This window comes from Lactuca sativa, chromosome 1 (genome assembly GCF_002870075.4).
Source record: "Lactuca sativa cultivar Salinas chromosome 1, Lsat_Salinas_v11, whole genome shotgun sequence".
Classification (NCBI taxonomy): Eukaryota; Viridiplantae; Streptophyta; class Magnoliopsida; order Asterales; family Asteraceae; genus Lactuca; species Lactuca sativa.
Genome location: NC_056623.2, coordinates 152,293,363 through 152,316,582, shown reverse-complemented (window position 1 = coordinate 152,316,582; position 23,220 = coordinate 152,293,363). Strand labels below are relative to the sequence as shown.

Below are 23,220 nucleotides of genomic sequence, written 5' to 3'. Positions count from 1 at the left end.
GAGGGTTTCACATATAGGTAAATGATATATATATATATATGAAAAAGTTCAATAAGATAACCATTATTATTAAAGGAACCAATGAATCAATCCAAAGCGTCGGAATTTAAAGCGATCAACGACAAAATGAAATATTGTAATTTTTTTTAATGGACGCACATGTACAAGATTATAACAAAACTCATTTCCTTTTTTTATTTAAAATTTTTTTAGGCCAAGTTTTTTATCGATAAGAAAATCCGAACATACTGTTGTTCACGATTTTTCGTCCTCTTTTCGGAGAGATCGATGATGATATATAAAAAACGAACTTTCTTTTTTCGAAAAAAAAGCCACTTAATTTTCTTATTTTTTTTCAATATTTAAGCTTTTTTTATAAAAAAAACTAATTATACCAAAAATATTAATTCTTTGTACTCTATTAAAAAACATCAACACCGACTAAAAAAAACCTCACAGTGTAGATTCACACTGTGAATCTAAACTGTAAATATTTCAATTTTTAACATTTACACTATGAAAAATCTCGAACTGTTCAGATTCACATTGTGAATCTGAGAAGGTTCACAAAAAAATAACTTCGATCAGTGTAGATTCACATTGTGAATCTAAACTGTAAATATTTTAAATTTTAACATTCACAATGTGAAAAAACTCCGATCAGTTCAGATTCACACTGTGAATCTGATTTATTGTTATACACACTATGAATCTGAGGTTCACAATGTGAATCTGAACAGTTTTACAATATAAATCTGAATAGGTTCATAATATGAATCTGAACTGAAATATCGTTTTTTTTAACATGAATATGAATCTATGCTTAAAAAGTACAAAAAATATGAATTTTGATATATTTATTAATTTTTTTCTATAAAAAATAGACCTTAACTTTTTTTATTAAAGAAAATGAAGTTCGTTTTTTTCGAAAAAAAAAGTTCGATTTTTATATATCATCATGGATCTCTATGGAAAGAGGACAAAAAATCGTGAACAACGGTATATTCGGTTTTTTTTTTTTTTTTTTTTTTTGATAAAAAACATGGCCTAAAAAAAATTTTAAACGAAAAAAAGTGGTGAGTTTTTTTGTAAATGCTGGATTTTTTGGTATAATCCGATGTGTGTGCGTCCAATGTAAAATTATACATCTATTTCCTTGGTCGTTGATCATTATGATTTTCGATTCTCACGATTGGTTCCTTAGTTAACTATAGTTCTCTATTAAACCTCACCGTGTGTGTGTGTGTGTATATATATATATATATATATATATATATATATATATATATATATACTAGTCGTTTACCCGCGCAAAGCAGCGGACGACAAACAATTTGTTTCGGCAATTAGTTTTTTTTTCAGCGGACAATGATTACTTTAGCGATTATTTGACAAAAAATAGTTAAATGCATGACAAAATATGAAAATCAATACCTTAGAAACCAAAACTGGAACAGTCTCGGTCGGTTCCAATCTTTTGAACCGAACCTAGTTCTTATCACAGCCGTGTTCGTTTCAAATATCGATCTCAATATTACTAAGTACTAGAAGCCTACTAATAGAAACTAACATATGTTGGAACTTTATGTTAAGCCTTTGATTGGTAGATGGCTCTATAAAGTCTGGTATTTAATGAAAACAAGGGTACAAAGAGAGAATAAACAACGAAGCATAAATAAAAATTATACATCTAATGTTTGGAACCTCGACATGGAGAATCTCAATGATTAAGGTTTTGATTAAAACCCCAATAAAATTAGGCTGGTACTGTTATAGTTGTCATGAAATCAATGTTTCCAAAAGTTATTGTATTCTTGATTATCCTAAAAAAATAGAAAAATCATACATGCAGTCTAAGTCTCGTACACACAATCACAATTAAGGCCAGTGAGAATGAAACTACCAAAAAATAAAGATAAAGATTTCAGCAACCATAGGTGAACATATCTGATGGATATAAACCGTTTGGTAGGCATTTCGTGGTGTATATGTAAGATATGCTCTGCTAGGACCATCTTTTACAAGTTTTACCTTCTAATCTTCGTGTCTACCCAATTTGCTATAATGCTTTTTAATTATAACCAGCCAAAAGATTTCAGAAGCAACAACACCATCAATATGAAACAAACTTTTGCAATAAAACACGGTTATACTTTGAAGCAATGTTTTCAGCCTCTTCCGCTAATACCCCCTGCACAACAAAATGAACTTCAAGGGTGACTTTTGCAATTTTTGAAACTTATCACCCATTAAAAGGAATTTGAAAATTAGACAGAAACACATATAATTAAATTTGAGGTGCTAAGTTTTAAGCCTTGCCTTAGAGGGTTTCACTTGTGTCAAAAAAACCAACACCTGAACACAAATACGTAAGCAATTACTTAATTAAAACTAAAACTCTGTTGCCCTTTTCCAATCTCCTAGAGCATAACTAAAGGCTTATATTGTCCATCCTTCATGTTTCTTTTTGATGAAACTTAATCCCATAAAATAGGTAAATAGCTTGTAATCCATATTATCCAGTGGCATAAATTTTGAAAGAGCAATAAAGACTCAAATTAAGCTCATAAAAGAAACAAAAACTATACTATCAAAATTTCATTAAAATTAATCATTATTTGCAATCCCCCTAGAACATCTAACTTCACTAACTAAACCATCATGGTAGCTTCATAAATTGCTAAAACAATCAATTGAAGTAGATTTTTCGTTAAGGAAAATCAAGTTGGATGTGGCTTCAAATTCGAACTAAGCAACCTCCAACGTCAATATCGAACACTATATAACAGAAATTTGAAATGAGGAATGTTTGGATGTGTCTTTTCAAAGTGCTTATTGCAACATAAAGAATCTGAACCAAACAGATAATGAGTTGTTAAAAGGTAGGAATGAGCAGGTAATTTTACATTTCTTGCATCAACTCTGTTGGTTACCTGATTATCCCATTCTGATTTTTTGAACAATAATAATTATAATCATAGTAAGTTTAGCAACATATTCAAAATCAAAATTGTGATATTCAGTTTTAAAGCTCATCCACATACTGTTGGTACTTACTTGATGAACGGGTATGTAAGAGCTGTGCATGAAGCCAACTGTATGAATGAGATAGAAATTAGCACTTATGATTCATGGTTTGATCCACTTATTTCAACTCTCCCTGGACTTATTCCAGATGGTATTATCTATCTTAGAGATAGCTATGATACTTGCCACAAATGACCGATCTTACGAAAGAGAAACAAGAAGGTGGATTAAGTCTTGAGTATCTTCGTGGTTTAGCAAGAGAAATAATTACATACCTTAATATTTAAGCCTCAGAATTTGCAAGAACATACTTATTTTCCATTGGAGTATTCACAAAGTCTTCACCTAGTCATTTTCTCAAGTTTAATATTAATAACTTCATATGCATAACCATCCGACAAATTCTGCATAAAGACTCATTTTAACACGCGATTAAACCCTTAAAATTCACAGGAAAAACAAAGTACACAGAAGACCATATAACTGTAATATTTGAAGTGGGTTTGCACTCAAAGTTCATGAAATACCATCTGGAACAATATTTTTTTCATGAATATGAAAGGAAAACAAAGGGTTGTTTTTTTCTTTACCAAGTAATGTTAGGGAAATTTTAACAAACTGAATGTGGATTACGACCCTAAATAAGTAGAACAATCTCAAAATAATAGATAAATTCAATCAATGATAAACAACAAAAATATTACAATTCTGAACCCTATACTAATTAGAAAATAAGTGACAAGATTTACCTAAGACTCAAATCAAGCAACGGGGATTTTTGAAGCCAAGATAATATGTGGGGAAGAAAACTATTGGTGAAGAGGGGGGACAGAGAGGAGCGATGGAGCTATGGTGGTAGAAACATCTTGTACGATCCTTATAATCAAACAAATAACTATGGATAAAATAACTAAATTTTGAGCAAGAGAATACGTCCAGAGAAGGAGGGGGTAGAATCAAGAACTGATAAAATGAGATTGAAAATAGGGGAACGGCGGTAGCTCCGAAGCCATTGTACCTCTCTTTCCGGACAATCTCCATCAAAATGCTGATGGATGCACTTGGTGGTTGAAGGGCGCGACACCATTTGGGCGTAGTTGAAGCCGACAACACCGTCATACGCTGATAGATGTTGAAGGCAGCGAAAGCAGTACCGAGTTGAACCTAAAATACAGTGAGTACTGGTGTGTTAGTGTTCGTGGTCAGGGAACAGGGGAGCACTCAAGCTAGAAAACATGAACCAGATTAGGGCTCTGACAACCTAGTACTACCAAACGATGGGCTTTATAGCGAGCGAGGGTACAACCGTACAAGCTACAAAGAGACGCATCTGTGATGGGAGGGAACGAAGGGTTGGCAACGTGCCCATAATTAAGGATATAGACTTCAAATTCTGAAAATTGAATGAAGAGCGGCATTTAAGGATATTTGACTAAGCGCATTGGGAACTATGGGTTCCAGATTTTGAATGAACCTGGATAAGGAAAAGAAGGAATATTTTTTGAGAATTATAAGGATTTAAAAATGGATAATGAGTAGATTAAAATTTAATATTATTTTATTAATGATGGGTTGTACTTTAAGCTTAAGCACTTGAACGTTTTTAAAAATTATTATTATTATATTAAAGCTATTTATAAAAATAATGTGATTTCTTTTATAAGATAGTAATGGGAAGGTTAAAATTTAATATTATTTTATTAATGATGGGTTGTATTTTAAGCTTAAGCACTTGAACGTCTTAAAAAAATTATTATTATTATATTAAAACTATTTATAGAAATAGTAAGTTTTCTTTTATAAGATAATAAGATATATATAGCTTTTTTACTACTTAAGTCGTTTGATAATGAGTAGTGCTCGGCATAAAATGGAATATATAATTGTTACCGTCTCATTTTTATTTTTAGTTATATCCCATATAAGTTAACAAGATTTTTGCTGTTTTATTTTTAGTTATATCCCATATAAGTTAACAAGATTTTTGTTGATTTATCGTAAATAAAGATAGTTATTCAAGGTCATATGGCATGCATAAGTGAGCTCTATTTGGGAATAATGGTTTCTAGGATGTATTTGCTGATGTGGCATTGTATTGTGGAAAATTCTTCGTTTGGTTGTGGTTGCTAGTCGTCTTTACCGTTTAATGACAATATATGATCTTTTGTGCTTAATAAGGTCATATGTAAATGATGATTGTTGTGTGTACAAATGACGAATCTAGTTTTTTGTTCCTCATTTGAGTATTGGTTATATTTATCTTGGTTTCTATTTTGAGTTAAATATGCATTATTTATAACATTAAGAATATAATTTTTCTTTTTGTTATGATCCACATACTTTTGAGCATATAATTTGTTGTTTGATTTTTGTTGCGGTTTTCGGTTTTCTTTGGCTGCTTAATGACAATATATGATCTTTCGTGCTTAATAAGATCATATGTCACTGGCAATTCTGAAGAAGAATTGTAACTAGAAATCGAACAAAATCAGATTTAAACAAGCCAAAGATCAATCAAGAACACTGAACGTAAATAGAATCTGGTTTCAACTCTTATTACTCTCAAATGAACAAGAGTACAAAAGTAGACAATATACAGGGAAAACTTGTTATCTAACTCCATGTTCAGATCCTATTTATAGGAAACTGGGAGTACAAAAACATACTAAGTCTAAGTTACGCTTCGAACATGAAATGACTTAGTAAATACATTACATATGAAACATAGTAAATACACTTCGACTCTTTACAACAAGACTTCGACCCTAACAATCTCTCTCTTTGTAAACGAGTCGAATAATCAATTCGTGAGAATCTGAGCAGCGAAGTGCATCATCCTTCTGATTTCCGAATACCAAGTTAACACTTTCTCAACTCGGTCTTGTCGCCTTCATTATTCTACGTACAATTATTCATACGAACAATGAAGTTTGTATATTGTGTAGTTGTGTATCTTTCTATCTCAGCAACTTGGAATAAGAATCTTTTGGCTTTCCCATTTGTATCTTTTCCCGCAAACACCATGCCAAACGGTTTTAAGCATATCTCACCATCTACATACTTTTGTAGTTTAGGTTGTGGCTTCGAAGGTAACATAGCAACTGTTATTTTCCTTTCCATACCCGAAGCCAACTCTTCGTCCGTCATGGCCAGACAATCATAATAATTGTAAATGAAAATTTTAATGTGCGCAAGACCAAGTCTGAACACCTCTTTGTTTGTACCCTTAAGTTGAAATGCTTCCATATCCTTCAAGATTAATGCAACTTGAATCAAATCATTCAAGTTCATTAGTGGGAAATCTGCAACACTGAAGTCAAAATGTTGATTGTTAACATAATACCTAAAGTTTTGTATCATGTTTTCGAACAACACATCTTTCTTTATTGCAACAACCTTCTTGATTTTGATAAGAGATCATACTTCTTCAGGTTCCTTTCCAAGTACAGCATGAAAACAAGTCTTCATGTGTGTGTAGTCATCAGCATTTTCGAACTTCTCGCTTATCTTGTACTGAGCTCTTATGAACATCATTTTGTTAATAGGGAAATCAAGTTGACTCATGTCTGTGTTGGCTATGGAATAACTTTTCTTTGGTTTCTTTTCAAAGGCATACATGTGATTGAATGCAACCCTTGACTTTATAGATTCATAACTATAGAGTTTCTTCGGATCTCCCTTCTCCATGTCTAGATGATCACTTTCCCTCAGCCTCATGATACTTTGAATATGCCTCTGAAGTTCTACCTCAGCTTCGACTTTTGTTTTCTTTTCTTCTTTAGACTTTTTGACTACAACACCTTTCCCTTTATCTTTCAAAACGGGATTCGGTTTTGAAGAACTTGAGCTTCCCCTTTCGGTTGATGAACCAATTACAATTCCTTTAACAATAAGTCTTGCAAGTGGTTTTGTAGTCACAATTGTTGTTGAAATAGAATCAGTTTTGGTAGGTAATGAAATCGGAATTTGCGAAGTCAAAATCTTCCCTACAATCTTTGCATCATCATTTATTTTTCCAATGCCTTCTCCCTTATTATCGTTTTTTGACCCTTTGCTCACCTTCCTTTCTCCCCCTTACACCCCTGTGACAGCAGGTGGGGAATTCTGTGACAACCCGAAATTTCTACCTTGTACAACTATTCAGCTCAATCAAAGTCAGACTTGTTCCTGCTAACTTTTAGCACTGTTTAGAGTCTGTTTGAGCATTCTGAGCCTAGTACACCAAAGGAATGAGTGAAAGGAAATGTCAGTTGAAGTTGTAACCTATCAAGCAATCCCTAAACTTTATCAAGTGGAGTTTACGGCCACACCATGTGAGTTTACGGCCGTAAACACATGGTGGCCGTAAACTCATGTTATAAACATGATATTCTTCCATTACTTTATCATTCTTCACCTTTCCAAGCGTAGAAACCGATTGCTCTCTCAACTATCATCAAGAACTTTCATCTTAATCTTCAATCTAATAAGTAATCTTTCCATTTTCAAGTTGATATCCTTCAATATCTAGTGAATATACATGATTTCATCCATGAAATCCCTTCTTTTGGTTATATCTTCAAGTGTTCTTCATTTCTTCAAGAACACTCTTGTTCTTTGGGCCGAAAACTACTCTCTCTAGCTTCTACATTCTAAGTATCCTCTTATATACTTACTATCTTGTTAGAACCATTGAATTACACCTTCAAAACAAGATTTCCCAAGAACATTAGGTGTTTACGGCCATGAGCATCTCCCTTGGCCATAAACCCTAGTTTGAAGTGCATTTGGACCTTAAACTCCTCCTAAGGCTTGAGCATGAACCCAGAAACTTTCCTTAATGCTTGAAAAGCCCTTTAAAACACCATTTGGCACTTTTCATCATGAGTTTACGACTGTAAACTCATGTGGTTGTAAAATCATGGTCGTGAACTCCCTTGGTCATGCCATTTAGGCCGTAAACTCCTTAGTGTGGCCATACACCCTTAGTATGCTGTGACAATAGTCAATTTCGGGTCGAGTCAAAGTCAACGAGTCAAAACCGGGTGACTCAATTAGCCCTTGTATATTAGGGTTTACGTTATGTAGTTACTATTCAACTCACTATTTTAGTAAGAAAACATCAATTGGAAAATTCGTGTGTTTGAATTTCCTTAGCCTTGATAATGCTAAACAATGAACCAAAGCGATAAAACACTATTCCACACTCATCGGGAGTGTGTAGGACACTAAAACATGGCTTAACGGGGTTTACGAATCTTGCGTTGCGAAGCCGGATACTCAAAAAGGTCATAAATAGAACCTCTCTTAAATCTCTTTCACTCTATCTCTCTATATTACAAATCTCTCTCCAAGTATGTCAAATCTCTCCCAAATCTCTCCAAGAATGTGAAATCTCTCCCAAATCTCTCTCTGTATGTGAAATCTCTCCAAGTATGTCAAATCTCTCCTAAATCTCTCCAAGAACGTGAAATCTCTCCTAAATCTCTCTCCGTATGTCAAATCTCTCCAAGTATGTCAAATCTCTCCCAAATCTCTCCAAGAATGTGAAATCTCTCCCAAATCTCTCTCCGTATGTAAAATCTCTCCAAGATTATGAAATCTCTCCCAAAATCTCTCAAAACCCCTTTCGATTTATTTTGATCATTTGGGGGCATCCCGGTACTTGGTATCGTGAGAAAACACTCAAAGAGGGGAGATATTTTGGAAAATAGCCCGACAGGGCCGAAGCCTCTTTATAGGGGCCAAGTCCTCTTGGATCCGAGGCCACATGAACTGAGTCGGAGGCCCTTGAGCAGCCACAGTCTTCAGACCGCAATGGGGTAGCCGCAGCAAGCTGACCGCAGCCAACGAGCCGCCTACGGTAGTAGCTCGGATCCGCAGCCTCCCCTTCTCCTCGGACCGCAACCATGAGACTAAGCCACTCCGGTTTTAGGCTGCTGAGACCGAGACTTCGCCCTGAACTTCCGATTTCAGCACTTCCTACCAGGTTTTAAACATTTTTATCAATTTAAGCCCGTTTTAATTATTTTAACGTGGGATTTTCTCCAAAAATCATATTTTAACATATAAGACCCTAAATATTCATAATTCAGACATATTTTTATGGAAATATTTATTTAAGAATAAAATCTATTAAGTGAGATCTTGAGGTGGAGTGTGGATCTTGCCATAATATTTGACACAAACAACCACCTCATGCCCATTCCTTTGACCAGCTATTGTACTCCCCACTATTCCTAGTCACCTCAAGGCACTACCCCACTCCTTTCCCAGCAAACCCATGTCCAAATGAGCTGGAGAACTCTCTTTCGCTCTTCACTTCACTCATTTTCCTCATTTCCTCCAAGTATCAAACATCATTTTTCTCTCAAATCCTCTCACTCCAATTTCGAGATTTAAGGGCTGATCATCAAACTTTCTCTCATTTTTGGTAAGTTTCATCATTCTCCTTATGGTTATTACATTCCCTTTACTCAAAATCATAGATTTCTTACACAAATATCATCACATTCATGTTAGATCTTCGAATCTTCAAGTGATCCTTCAAGTGTTCTTGAGTTGAACACTTCTTATCTTCAACATTCACCCACTGAAATCACTCAAGGTGAGTTCATACCCCTGTACTTTCATGTTTTTTTTAAGTTTGAAGGGGGGAATACAAGTTAAAACACCAAGAACATAACTAAACTTTTCTAAAGCTTTAATCAGAAAAGTTTGACTCCATTCACGGACTGTTTTGGAAATAGTTCAAGTTCTTACCTTTAAAATGACTACTTGCACATCTCCATACGATTTTTCTACAATTTATGGTGATGTTTACAAAACTGCCTATCATTTCAAACGTCAATCCGGACCAGTCTGTGATTATGGACTTGTTCACACAATTTAGAGGTCACTAAAAATCATGAGAAAAATTATAGAGAAACTAGACTCATTTTCCAAACTCTCAGAATTTTTGGATTCTGATTTGGACCTTTGATGATTTTTCTACAAATTTTCTAAGAACAGGGATAGAAAATGTTATCAACAGAAAAATACTATCAATTTCATTTCATCTTGTAACATGTGGAGCAAGGTGTATATCTTTATGTGATTATATGTTATTTCAATATATGACATTACTGTCTTAGTATGTAGACATACATCAGTTAACAAATGGAGTTTGCTAGATAAAGCATAGAAATAACGATTTGTTATAATCAAAGCACATCTATTACATACAAATATTTGAATAAACTATGTTAAGTATAGTTTACGTACATTACCATTACTACCCTTGTGTTGATAAACTATAATAGGTATAGTTTATGATACATCACATAACACACTCATACAAAAAGGGTACATTTAGACAAAAAGGGATTTTTCATTACATTACACGTGAATTCGTTAGTGACTTTTGTGAGACATTCGCTTCACTTTTCCAATAAGTCATGTATTGTAACCAGAGTCTCCTGGAGGGAGAGTGTGATAGTTGTATAAAGATCTATATTGGGTTTGACAAACCCACACCTGAGCTGCTTGCAACAACTAGACCGGCAGGTCTGAGGTGACAAATGTCATATCAGTTCCGACGCCTGAAGAACGTCGTTTCAGGCCAACTAGGTCATAGCATGGTTATAATAGCTCACATTAAGTATTAACAAACCTAGAATTTACGGGGAATTCATTGAAATCAAACGAGTTTATGTAGATTTAAACTTGCATTATTTTATTACAAGTATAACAAATTGCTTGTACACTTTGGTCTTTGGGTTTTAAGACTACTTTTACATATAAAGGAAAATATTGGATTTTTTTGGAACAAACACTTCTTTTACAAGAAAAGGCTTTTCATAAACTGCCTACAAATGCTTATGAACTCACCAACCTTTGTGTTGACACTTTTTCAAATAACTTGTATTCTCAGGAAATCACTAAACAGGTATCAAAGTGCATTTTGAGGATGGGACGTTAAGACGTCAACATTTCATGTTTTGTCAACATATTGTAATTGATTTGGAAACATGTAATTCATACAATCATGTAACTCTTTGAATTATATATATGTTGGTTGTGTTTTCTTAAATTACTATTGCAATTGTGGTTATGATACTATACATGAAGTCCTCCACCCTCGGACGTTTCCACCATCCTTGGTTTGGGGGTGTGACAGATTGGTATCAGAGCACAGTTTATAGTGAATTAAGTATATCAAACCACATAAGATATACTGTCACACCCCAAAACCAGGAACGGCGGAAACGTTCTGGGGCGGGGGACGTCATGTATAATATCAACAACAATGTAAAGTAGTAAACAAGCAACAACATCATCCATTGCATTAATAATATAATTATTATACAAATGTGTTCTGTCAAATTTTGATAAACACTAAAGCATAAATCAAAATGAAAGATAAGTCTTGAACAAGCTCCATCTTCCTTTCTCCTTGCATCGGTACCTGTCTATGATGACCTGAGGATACAAGTAATTTTGAAAGCGAGTATCAGCTTTGAAGCTGGTGAGATCATAAGTATTTAGTGTCTTAATTTGTATGTAAGTATTTGTATGTAAGAATTTGTAAGTATATGTATTGTAAGTATCGAAAGTGTATATGAACTGTAAGTGTTTGAAAAACCCTAGAAATCCCTATGATTCCTACTAGTATATGAAGGTGTCTTCTACCAAGACCTAACTGTTCTGAATGTAGTCTTCTACCAAGACCTAACTGTTCTGAATGTAGTCTTCTACCAAGACCTAACTGTTTTGAATGTAGTCTTCTACCAAGACCTAACTGTTCTGAATGTAGCCTTAGTACTACCCTTTGGTACCAGGGTAACTAACGATGTTAACTGATGACATCCGTAGATGTACATTTACCTCTGTTGCTAACAGCTGGGTATAGGAATAGTCAGTCCCTTAAAGTATACCTGTAATGGTATCAACCGTTGACATCCGTGGATGTGCTTTTACCTCTGTAGCTAACAGAGATTCTAGGAATGGTCAATCCCGCAACGTATCCTTTGGTACTAGGATATTAAATCCAATCTATCTCGTCGATTATGTGATTGTATCATAAGGTAAAGATAAGAATGAGGAATTGATAACAGAGTCGATACATATAAAATGTAATAGGGCTCCTCCTGTAATATCTATGTAAAAGTACTCCTATAAGTGTGATCATGTAATAGTATAGTAGAGTACTGTAATGTTCTACGTGTGCTAGCTGTAATGTGTGTTCTCTCTATCTAGCAAGTATAGTAATGTACTGTAATGTTCTACGTGTGCTAGCTGTAATGTGTGTTCTCTCTATCTAGCAAGTATAGTAATGTACTGTAATGTTCTACATCTGCTAGCTGTAATGTGTGTTCTCTCTATCTAGCAAGTATAGTAATGTACTGTAATGTTCTAGAAGGTATTGACTCATGAATGAACTGACTCATTTGTGTGATATCGTGTTCTAGTAATAGTTCTAGTATCTTCCTAAACTACCCATATGGTAGTTTACTAGCAGTCTAACTGGTACGTATGGACATGGATGTATACCCTTGCTACTCAAGGGCATGAGCTGAACTGGAAGGACCTTTTATGACTATATAGGTACACATGATATATAACTAATATTTAAACGACTTTCGGACGAGTACCCAATATCCCACCAGACCACATCTCAAGCGCGAAAAGGAAATAGGGTGGATAGCCTTCCTAAGTCTTTTAAACATTTCTTATATAACTATACATATAGAGGCATGCAATTTATAATATATACATATAGGTGCATGCAATTTATAATATAAAAGCATAAATAAGTTTTGTAAGACATTTGAAACATAAATATTATTTTAAGAAAAGATCGACTTGATGTCAATCTATAAAACAATTTGAAGGCATAAGTTTGATAAAACAGTTTAAGTATAAGGAAACATTTGTTTGAAACACAGTTGTAAATAAGTTTGAAAGGTAATGTACGGAGTAAGATGTACAGTGTAATAAGGAGTTTAAAACATATAAAATGTTTATAAAAATCATTTGAAGGAAACTGTTTGGTAAAACGGCTAATGAGTAGCCAGATCATTTGAATGTTGTATATTAATCACATGTGATTGATGTAATAACTAGCATAATTCTACTTATTAATCACATGTGATTGATATAATAACAAGCATGTTTCTACTTGTATCCTCCCCATAAAACATTTAATAATAGTTTAAAACATTAGTTAAGGGGTATGAACTCACCTGCAGTAAGTGACTGGAATTGAACGGACTGTTATCGTATGGAAGGATCGGACAAGTGCTTGGTGTCAAGTGAAGACTTAGACACACACAATGATCCTAATTACATATGAAAACATATGTATATAAATAATTAGTGATTAAAACACTAATTATACAAGTAATAACATTTAAGCGTGAGGAAAACACTTTTGGTCAAGTGCTAGGAGTCTAATGGGTTACAACAAAGGAGTGCAATGCCCCTAATGGAAGTTTAAGGTCAAATGACCATATTCATTGGAGTTTACGGCCCAGGGGAGTAAACTCCTGGCCGTAAACTCTCAAGCAAGGCTCCAAATGGTGCTTAGAATTATCACAACTCTAGTGGGGAATTGTTTCAAGGCTATACAAGTGTTTGGGTACCATATGAACTCCTTTGGGGAGTTTACGGCCCATAGACCATATTACCTTGGAGTTTACGGCCGTAAACTCCCTTGGGAGGGTTTATATGGTGCTTTCTAACCTCTATATTAACTAGGAACAAATCTAGGTTTTGGTACTTGGCTTTAGAAGAGTTTATGGCACATTTGGCACCATTTTATGGAGTTTACGGCCCTGGAACATTTTGGGCCGTAAACTCCCTCACTCATGGGGTTATAAGTGTTTTAACTAGTCCATAACTCATTTAGGTACATGCCCAAATTGTCTCTTTGCTTAACGAAGGATTTAGGGTGTCATTTGACCCCTTTAAAGGAGTTTACGGCCCAAGAACTACTCTTGGCCGTAAACTCTTCCACACTTGTGTTTCCATGAGTTTTCTAGGTTCTAATCACTTTAGGGTATTTGTCTAAAATAGAGTCCAAGCCTTAGGTAGTTTTTGAAAGCATTTTGGCACTTAAAACTTGGAGTTTACGGCCTAAGAAGCTCCATGGCCGTAAACTCCCTTCTAGTCATGGATCCTAATTGTTTTGTGGTATAAGGCATGAATTGGAGGCTTCTAGTTCGAGTTCTAAAGCTTTGAGGGTCATTTGAACCCTTAAGGACCTTAAAATGGAGTTTACTCCCCAAGAACGTTCTTGGGCGGTAAACTCTCGGATCTCACTTATTTGGCATGTAATCTATGTTATTAAGCTTATAACAAGTAGTATAAAACAACTAGAGAAGTATACTCACGATTTGGGATGAAAACCTGAAGATCCGTGAGAGGGAATTTTGGCTTTTCTCTAATTGGAATTCAACAAATGAACCAATTTGGTTCAGAATTCTATTTATAGTCCTGAGATATTTTTGGCAGAAAATATTTTTATTCCTGGAACGAACTCTAATGTCTTAGAGAAATGGAATAACAGTGTTGCACCAAACCCTAGTGCAACTACTCTCCTAATATCTCCTTAAGTGTAAAATCCTGAAAACTGCCAAACTTACACTCGGAGTCTGAATTTTCACTGTAACTGTTCTACTCCTATTGGCTTGATATGGTTTGTTTAGAATGGAAATTTCGGGTTGTCACATATACAAACTATAAAAACATTTGGGGACTAAAAGTCTCTGATTTTAAAACATTTTAACGGGTTATACTTTTAGAAAATAAATAGTTTTCTCGTTTAAAAGTATGCCTACATGCATTACATACTTGCGTAGTGTCATAACTAGAAGAACATAAAGTAAAAGAAAAGGAGTTGAACGCTAAGAGTATGCCTTGGTATGAGTAATCAGTTCTGGGAAGGATATAGCCTGATCAACTATATTTGTCCGAGAAGTGACTTACTTATATCGGGGGATTGTCGTAGGGGGCAACAAATCTAATAACCTAACTTCACTCTACAAAGAATTCTCTAAGAACCAAATCTAAACATTTAAAATACTATAGGAGTATTTGTATGTTGCTATAGCGCAATGTTATTATTATTAACCATTACATGCTTCTTACACCCCTATTCTCGTGCAGACGACATGGCAGGATTCCACTTACCAGGAGATCCATACTTTCCCAATCAGGGAAATGCCGGCTGGATTGAAGAAGAGCCCGAAGAGCTGATTAAAGAGGACCCCGAAGAGGATCCCAAAGAGGAACCCGAAGAAGAAGAAGAGGAGGTAGATGAAGAAGAAGGGTTTTGGCCATATGAACATTCCTATATGCACATACAAACCCTAATGCTTGGATCTAGGTTTCTCTAACTGAACATACATTGAATCCAAGACTTCTAATGGCTAATTGAGTATAAGAACAATACAAAATCAGAGTTAGAAGCTTACCTCAAAACACTTGTTTGATCTTCTTGTTCTTAGAGCTTTAGAGTCACAAATGTCACTCCTCTAATGGCTTACAAACACCAACTAGCAAGAGGATGATATGTGACAGAGGAGAGGGAATGAAATCGGTCAGGGTATCCTTCCAATAACACAAGTGTCGATTTCCTTAGCCCTTGGGGTCTATTTATACTTGTAAGACTCCTAGAGTTTCACTCTTAAACCCTAGCTGGATAACTATTACTCAAAGTAATCCAAATCCTTTACAAGATAAGCCCTTGGATGATTTGTGGCTTATCCCAAGCCCTAGAAATCGTCCAACGCTATCCAAGAAGAACTTACAGCCTAAAGTGTAACTATCAAACAATTGACAGTTTATACCCGTTTGTTTAATTAATCTCTTTAAGCCACCAAATTAATTCCCAATTAATTTATGACTTATATCAATCAAACAACAATATTATTATTCCTTATATTATACTTATAATATATTAATAATATTCCTGTGCTCATTATAAATCATCCTATCAAGTTGCTATGGTGAAGGCAACCCAAAAGGACCATGCACAACCGGGTCAAATACTTGCCAAATATAGTTGTAGCCTTAGACACTATTCCAACAGTCTCCCACTTGGATAAGTCTAGTAACTATATGCACAAGTACAATTTGATTTGCAATCGCAGCTCTCAAAGATGCTGTCAAACTCTGATCTAATCAATCTTGTCCTTTAGATAAGGGATCGTACAATCCTCTGTTTAGATATCATGCTGACATTTTTATGGAATCAATTTTGTCTAGCATTTGGTTTCTCGATCTCCGATTCATTTGACATAAAACTTAATCGAACACATCAATTTAGTTCTGACCGGGCCCGACACATAAGTCAAATCAAATCATCGAGCGGCCGAGATATCGCTTTTAACCTCTTAGGATAAAAGTAACAGATAAACTTCGACTTATATGCATTTACTTATTCATTAATCAACTATACACAACAATGCGTTTTATAACACCGAGTTTCTGATGCGTTTTTGCATTATCAATGTACAATCAACTAACAAATAACAAACCATATATCTAGGTTTTAAGACTATATGATATTATCGTCTTGCGATCACCGTTTTAAATCATATTCCATAAGGTGATTCCAGCAAGCATGGGTTTGTTCCAATGCTCAAAACTAGTTCATAAGCACTCATTAATGTTGCAGCAACCCTTTGCTATGTCTAATACCATTTAGACAATCTACACACCAATTCATGACAATCTTCATTCATATCTACTTCCAAAATGTAAACGATTGTGGACTATTTGAATAATTCGATTATTCTTAATAAATTCAATTATTCTGGAAGTCAAAACATGCAAAATGAAACAATAGTTAAACAATTAACATAAGACAATAACATTACTCATAAATAATACTCTTTTATTTAATCGTCAAATGTCAATTACATTTATCTATTACATGTTTCTACTACTATCTATTCTATAGTAATATCATCCTTCAACCCAATACTCCTAGCATGCTACACGTGCCTAACCCTACTCAGTCCCTTCGTAAGCGGATCTGCTGGGTTATCCTCCGATGATATCTCTTCACTACGAGTTGTCCTTCTTCTACACGATGTCTAATAAAGTGATATTTTCTGTCGATATGTCGAGATCTGCCATGATCTCTCGGTTCCTTGGTCAAGGCAACCGCTCCTTCATTATCACAGAAAATCTCCATGGGCTCTTTTATGGCAGGTACAACTCCAAGATCACCAATGAAGTTCTTCAACCATATCGCCTCCTTTTACGCTTCGCTCGCTGCAATGTACTCTGATTCGCACGTTGAATCAGCTACGGTTTCCTGCTTGGAACTCTTCCAAGTCACTACTCCTCCATTAAGGGTAAAGACCTAGCCCGACTGTGAACGGTAGTTGTCTCGGTCGGTTTGGAAGCTGGCGTCACTATACCCTCACACCTTCAAGTCATCACTCCCTCCGAGGACTAAAAACCATTCCTTCGTCCTCCGAAGGTACTTAAGGATATTCTTCACCGCAATCTAATGAGCTCTGCCAGGACTCCCTTGATATCTGCTAACCATGCTCAAAGCAAAGGCTACATCATTGCGAGTACAAGTCATAACATACATAATTGAGCCAACTGCGGAAGCGTATGGTACTCGGCTCATTTCTGCTATTTCAGCTTCGGTACTCGGACTTTGAGTCTTACTCAACTTGGCGTTACTTTGTATCGGTAATTCTCCCTTCTTTGAGTTTTCCATACTAAAACGTTTTAGTACCTTATCTAAGTAACTGTTCTGACTAAGTCCTATTAGTCTCTTACTACTCTCTCTTACTATCCTTATTCCCAAAATATAGGAAGCTTCTCTGAGGTCCTTCATAGCGAAGCACTTCCCGAGCCAGGACTTAACTTCCTATAGAGTTGGGATGTCGTTTCCTATGAGTAGTATACAAAACGAGAAAGCTAACTACACTCCTACTGGCTTTGACATATACACACGATTCATCTTCGCTTCGTACAAATCCAAACTCTTTGACTTTCTCATCGAAGCAAAGATTCCATCTGCGAGATGCTTGCTTAAGTCCATAAATGGACTTCTCAAGCTTACACACTCTATTCGGATGCTTCGGATCAACAAAACCCTCTGGCTGAGCCATGTAAACATCCTCAGCTAACTTCCCGTTAAGGAAATCGGTCTTGACATCCATTTGCCAAATGTCATAATCATAAAATGTGGCAATAGCTAGCATCACTCTAATAGATTTTATCTTCGCAACTGGTGAGAATGTCTCATCATAGTCAACTCCGGGAGTTTGAGTAAAGCCCTTCGCAACCAATCGCACCTTATATGTGTGTACATTTCCATCCACGTCGGTCTTCTTCTTGAAGATCCATTTGCACCCAACGGTCTTACGTCCGGGTACATTATCAACCAAATTCCAAACTTGGTTGTCATACATGGACTGGATCTTGCTGTCCATTGCCTCTTTCCATTTCACAGACTCCGGGCTTGGCATGGCTTCCTTAAAGCTATTAGGTTCATCTAGATTTATTAGTGTACTATCACTAATATACATGTCCCCTTCGGTAGTAATATGAAATCCATATAACTGGGGTTGAACTCTAACTCTTTTGGAACGTCTAAGAGGTAAGGACTAGTCAATAGGCTCAACCGGAGTTTCCTCCTCGGGTTGAGTGCCAGCAGTGGAGGTTCCCTCATCTATCGATTCTTGAATCTCTTCAAGCTCGATTTGCCTCCCACTGTCTCCTTGGCTTATGAGTTCTCGCTCTCGGAAAACTCTTCTCCTCGCAACGAAGACTACATTGTCCTTCGGTCTATAGAAGAAATATCCAAAGGATTTCTGCGGGTAGTCGATGAAAATACATCACTCACTATGAGGTTCGAGCTTGTCGTGAGTATTATGTCTTACAAAATCCTCACAACCCCAAACCTTGATATGTGCCAACGAGGGAACTTTCCCTATCCACATCTCATGAGGTGTTTTGGCAACCTTCTTAGTAGGGACTCGGTTAAGGATATGGGCGGCAGTCTCTAAGGCATACCCCCAAAAAGAGATAGGTAGTGAAGAATGACTCATCATAGAGCGAACCATGTCCAACAAGGCTCGATTACGCCTTTCTGCCACACCATTCAATTGTGGTGTCCTAGGTGGCGTCAATTGTGAAACTATTCCACACTCCTTGAGATAATCGTGGAATTCAAGACTTAGGTACTCTCCTCCTCGATCGGATCGAAGCATCTTGATTTTCCTGCCCAATTGATTCTCCACTTCATTCTTGAACTCTTTGAACTTTTCAAAAGTTTTTGACTTTTGCTTGATTAAGTAAATATACCCATATCTACTATAGTCTTCGGTAAAAGTCACATAGAAGCGGTTCCCATCCTTCGTGGTTGATCTAAATGGTCCACATACATCGGTATGTATTAGGTCCAATAGACCTTCACCCGTTTCACATGTACTTGTGAAAGGTGACTTAGTCATCTTTCCAAGCAAACATGACTCGCATGTGTCATCTTCCCTAAGGTCGAATGACTCCAACACTCCATCCTTTTGGAGTTGGGCTATGCTCTTCTTGTTGACATGTCCAAGACGACAATGCCAAAAGGATGCTCTATCCATACTATTGGAAGAATCCATGCATAAAACATCATTTCCTAAGTTATCTACAATCATAACGGTTTCATAAATTCCATTACATGGTATAGCTTCAAAATAAAAGACACCATTTAGATAAGCCAAAATAGAACCATTCTCATTATTAAAAGTAAATCTAAAACCTTGTCTAAACAAACCATGAAATGAAATGATGTTTCTAGCCATTTCTGGCGAATAGCAACAATTGTTCAAATCTAAAGATAAACCATTCCTAAGCACTAAAGAATACACTCCAATCTTGGTCACATGCGGCGATCTTCTGTTCCCCATGATTAGATTTATTCTTCCATACTCCACGTCTCTATTTCTTCTTAGTCCCTGCACATTAGAACAAATGTGGTAACCACAACCGGTATCAAGAACCCAAGAAATATCGTGAGATGAATCTTTAGTTTTGATTGTGTATATACCTGCAAAAGACGGCTTGATCTTTCCTTCCTTGATGGCTTGCAGGTACTCTGGGCAACTTCTTTTCCAATGCCCTATTTTATGGCAATGATGGCACTCTGCCTCCTTGAGGTTAGGACAGGGTTTAGCAGGATCAACTTTGGTCCCACTAGAAGAGGCACCATCTCGGGACTTAACCTTGCGATGGTTCTTAGATGAAGCCTTCCTCTTCTTTCCCCTTCCTTGCCCAATGGCAAAAACAGGAGCATGTGGTGGATTGGGAGTTGGTGCAACAGACTTGTCCTTGAAGTTGCTTTTAACGACCCTCAAGAGACCTTGGAGCTTGCTTAGGGTGACCTCCTCTTTGTTCATGTGGTAGGTCATCCTAAATTGATTGTAGCTTGGAGGCAAAGAGTGAAGCACCATGTCGATCGCCAAGTCTTCCCCAAAGTCAACATTCAACTTGTGAAGATGGTCGACATACCTTTGCATCTTTTGCAGGAGCACGGTAAGAGACTCTCCATGACCCATCTTAGTGGAAATCATGTTAGTGAAAATCTCATAACACTCTTGTCTCGCGTTTTGGTGGTATCGCTCCAACAAGTCTTAGTGCATCTCGTACGGGTACATGTCCTCATAGGACTTTTGGAATTCGGAGTTCATGGTGGCTATCATGATGCAATGTACCTTTGTTGCATCATGCTCATGAGTTTCAAAAGCGGAGATTTCAGCCGGAGTAGCAATTTTTGGGTTGATTTTCTCGAGCTTCTCATCGAGGACATACTCCTTGTCCTCATAGCGAGAAATTGTGTGAATGTATCTTATCCATTCGCAAAAGTTCGTCCCATCGAAAGTGACCTTTTGACAAAGGCTCATCAATATGAATGAACTAGCAGCAACGTTGTTTGCGTTCGACATCTACAAATAGAAAGGAAAAAGATAGATTAGAATTTGAATCCTTAATAATAACCTAATAAGAAAATTAGGGCTAGGATCCAACAACAATATTTACACATTAGAAAAGGGATACCGTAATCTAACATGCAAACATTTTGAAGGTAAGTGAATGACGATTCACTAATTCTCCACCATAAAACACAACTTTAAGTCTAAATGTATTGAGAATTCCTAGGTTTAGATGAGATTCATTGAAACTTTTCAATGGCATGTTTAAATCTCGATATGCCCCTCTTGTTTGTGACTGGGATACCGAGGATCACAAAGTGGGTGTGAATTACCATGCAAATTCACATGGTGCCTTCATTGTAACAATCACCTATTTGACGTGTCGGTAAACCACACACGCTCCATCGAACTATGATAAACAATGAATCACCCTTTGCCACCTTTGCTTAGAATCAATTAGTGTGCCGGTAAACCACACACGCTCCACTAACTTCTTAGCAAGGGTGCAAAGTGTAATTTTATGGGATTGCATCAATTCACTTTTCCTAAAGTAACTAAGATTGGGAAATTTTTGAAAACATGTAGTTACTTTATAGATTCATTATACTTATTAATGAGGAGAGAGATTTGCCCTATCCTACCCGTTCGGCTAACGACCCTCCACCGATCAAACAAGCGGTGGGTGAGAGTGTTCACCCATTAAGCGCCATTTTATAGGCCGCAACCTTATACCCACCTTATAGACCGACTTCGTGAATGAGGCCTACTAACGGTAAGACTAGCATTTTAATTTTATATATATATATATATATATATATATATATATATATATATATATATATATATTAGTCTTGTAATATTATATTAGTATAGGGTTGAATTTTAAACTTGTAAAATTCTAGGGTTTGAAATTTAATTTTCCTAAACTTAAACTTTTAATCACAAAATATAAATTTCAAAACTTAAGGACAAGTTTTAAACTTTTAAAACATAGAGGATCAAATAACAAATAATCTAAAATCACATAATTATCTATATTTGATTTATTTACTGATTTCTTGCAAAACAGTTTACCAATTAAAATAAAATAATTAATCAATTATCATATAAGGAAATTAAATATTTTATTAATTGATAAATATCTTTAATTAGATCAACATTATAGTCATATATATCAAAAAATCGGATTAGGGTTGATCGAATATGATAAAGGCAAGTTTCCATAAGATAAACAGCAAGAAATCCCGAAGTTATCACATTCTGACGCTCGAACTCGCCGAGTACCTAGATGGACTCGCTGAGTTGAGCCTACTCGTCGAGTACCACCATGGGACTCGCCGAGTAGAGCAGGTAGAGAACAGAAAAACGAATTTTTCAGCAACAAACGAGCAATCAAAGTATCAATTCAATAGAAACTAGTCTAGGCTCTAATACCACTGATGGGTTTTGGCCATATGAACATTCCTATGTGCACATACAAACCCTAATGCTTGGATCTAGGTTTCTCTAATTAAACATACATTGAATCCAAGACTTCTAATGGCTAATTGAGTATAAGAACAATACAAAATCAGAGTTAGAAGCTTACCTCAAAACACTTGTTTGATCTTCTTGTTCTTGGAGCTTTAGAGTCACAAATGTCACTCCTCTAATGGCTTACAAAAACCAACAAGCAAGAGGATGATATGTGAGAGAGGAGAGGGAATGAAATCGGCCAGGGTATCCTTCCAATAACACAAGTGCCGATTTCCTTAGCCCTTGGGGTCTATTTATACTTGTAAGACTCCTAGAGTTTCACTCTTAAACCATAGCTGGATAACTATTACTCAAAGCAATCCAAATCCTTTCCAAGATAAGCCCTTGGATGATTTGTGGCTTATCCCAAGCCCTAGAAATCGTCCAACCCTATCCAAGAAGAATTTACAGCCTAAAGTGTAACTATCAAACAATTGACAGTTTATACCCCTTTGTTTAATTAATCTCTTTAAGCCACCAAATTAATTCCCAATTAATTTATGACTTATATCAATCAAACAACAATATTATTATTCCTTATATTATACTTAGAATCTATTAATAATATTCCTTCTCTCATTATAAATCATCCTATCAAGTTGCTATGGTGAAGGCAACCCAAAAGGATCATGCACAACCGGGTCAAATACTTGCCAAATATAGTTGTAGCCTTAGACACTATTCCAACAAGTTCTGGGAAGGATATAGCCTGATCAACTATATTTGTCTGAGAAGTGACTAACTTATATCGCGGGATGGTCGTAGG

The 23,220-nt window shown here is 35.9% G+C and overlaps 1 long non-coding RNA gene across 1 annotated transcript; it reads right to left on the bottom strand.

The window, feature by feature from the left end:
• Positions 1 to 1,711: 1,711 nt before the first annotated feature.
• LOC122194496 (uncharacterized) lies at positions 1,712 to 4,495 on the bottom strand. The gene is made up of 2 exons (XR_006183171.1): positions 4,289 to 4,495; positions 1,712 to 4,191 (listed from the first exon to the last, which is right to left on the bottom strand). It is a non-coding gene; the product is annotated as an uncharacterized LOC122194496 (long non-coding RNA).
• Positions 4,496 to 23,220: the final 18,725 nt, after the last annotated feature.